Source organism: Rutidosis leptorrhynchoides, chromosome 4 (assembly GCF_046630445.1).
Source record: "Rutidosis leptorrhynchoides isolate AG116_Rl617_1_P2 chromosome 4, CSIRO_AGI_Rlap_v1, whole genome shotgun sequence".
NCBI lineage: Eukaryota > Viridiplantae > Streptophyta > Magnoliopsida > Asterales > Asteraceae > Rutidosis > Rutidosis leptorrhynchoides.
Window position 1 is genome coordinate 38,237,170 of NC_092336.1, and position 2,165 is coordinate 38,239,334.

Below are 2,165 nucleotides of genomic sequence, written 5' to 3' on the forward strand. Positions count from 1 at the left end.
TGACTTTCTACAACTTTGGCCATATTGCCATCGTAAGTTAGGATAAAAATGTCACTTTCCAACGATACAAGATAGTCCAACGCTGCCATTTATGACGAATGATTTTGAATAAGCTGAAGGTCATTTGCTCCAAAAAAACATCTCTTTTCTTACCTGTATAAGAAAGAAAGTTAGAATCTGCCATTCGAGATGAATGATTTTGAATAAATTTAAGCCCTTTCTTTTTGGAAAGTTGGGTTTGAAATCATTGACAGGATAGAAACCACCCACCCGATCATTTTCCATGCACACATGCGTTTCCGGGCGAAAACCCGAACCGCATAATAGGGACCTGATCCATCAATCCATACGGGCATATGTGGAATGGGTCGAATTCCTACGTACGGGAAGGTAAAACCTCCCTCACAGACTTTTTTACGGACCCTGGGGATCGAAACCCTGACCTTCAACCGTGCCCAATAATCAAGGTATTGGGGTTGAACCATTGGGCCACGAAGGCGGTTACATACAAGTTTCGGAAAAGCGGCTGCTCGCAGCCATTCTTCTTTGACCACCATATATTTCACCAGCATCAACATAAATCTAGATGTCTATCAATGTCAAGAGCTTTAAAAGTCAACGCAGTTTCCTAGGGAGTCAAAGGACATAACCCGTCTTTTCTTTTCAATTCCGAGTTTATAATCTTTTCTGTCCACCAACGGTATGCATATCCGTGAAAAAAATTAATAGAAAAATAAAATAACACAACAAAATGACACGACCAAACTTTGACGATGTCTGTTAACTAAATTCAAGAAGTTCAAACCTCATTTTAGTCAACCCTTCGACTTCATTAGGATTTAATCCCTGGGTACAACCATAAATCGCTAGCATATCCATTTCGTATCTTAAATGAAGAATGAGAAATGGCCCGTTTTTTCTCAATAGCTGTACAACACGCCTACCCAAATGTTCTATCTGAAGTGTAAATCTCAAATCATCGAAAATTTACTCGACACCTGAGCTTTTGAAAGTCAAGGGGTTGACCATTATTGGCAAGTCGAGCATCGGTTCTATTCAAATGCACAACTTTGTATTTATTATGAATTAAAGGAAGAATCTGGACATAGAATTATCAAAGCCACGACTAAGATTATATTATACTCCAATTAAATATACAAATCCTTAAAAGACAATAACAGATTTGGGGCTAAAAAGATTCAACCTGATTACGATAATACGAAATATCAGACCAACTAATAGGAGCCATAGTATGCACTAGTCCTAATTCCACTCTCTTTTTAAGCCCATGAGGAAGCTGTTTGATTATCCGAACCTCATATCTCAAACACGTTATAAAATGATTCACATTAAAAATGTCCTCAAATTCACTGTCATTTGCAGTTTCAACAAAAAATAAATAAATAAAATAAATTCAAATCTCGAATCACACAACTTTGAATATAAAAGACGCAACAATAACACGATTCCCCATACCTTGGATCAGCCCAAAAAGACGTTTTATCCAGCTCGGGGACTATAAGTGTAACATTCAAAAATCCTGCAATTGCAACCATATCACAAATCTACATGCCAAGCAAATGATTCAAAGTACATACCCAAATATTATTTGTTTGTATAACAAATTTATCAATTAATTATAAAGTTCTCACCGCTGGCCACATTTGATTAAGCCCGCCATTACATGACACCATTAAGTAACCATTGTTTTTGTATACCCACCCATACAAATATAACACAATATATTTTACAAATACTCCGTAACAAAAAGACACAGAACATGACAATTTATAAAACACATTGCCCAGAACAAGTATTGCCATTCATGTTACAATTATCTTTTTTTTTTTTGAAAGATCAACAGAGATTTTATTAATAAAGAGAAGATACAAAGAGGAGGGCAAAACCCAACCTAAACCGCGACACATTACAGGTAAAAATAAATACATATACATAAAGAGCTCGAAAAAAAGAAAAAAACAGGAAGGAACTCGACAACGTAGGAAAAAACACTCTTTCATTAAGACCTCCACTACGTTGGGACAACTTGAAAAAGACAAGCCGAATGAAGACATGAATTACAGTACCGGTAATTCGGCGACAAAGCAACTCAGCCCCCATTCACTTAGCCCAAAACATAGCCTCGGCCAAAATTTCAGAGTGTG

The 2,165-nt window shown here is 36.7% G+C and overlaps 1 pseudogene; it reads right to left on the reverse strand.

The window, feature by feature from the left end:
- Window positions 1-268: 268 nt before the first annotated feature.
- LOC139843207 (rhamnogalacturonan I rhamnosyltransferase 1-like) lies at window positions 269-1,835 on the reverse strand (annotated as a pseudogene).
- Window positions 1,836-2,165: the final 330 nt, after the last annotated feature.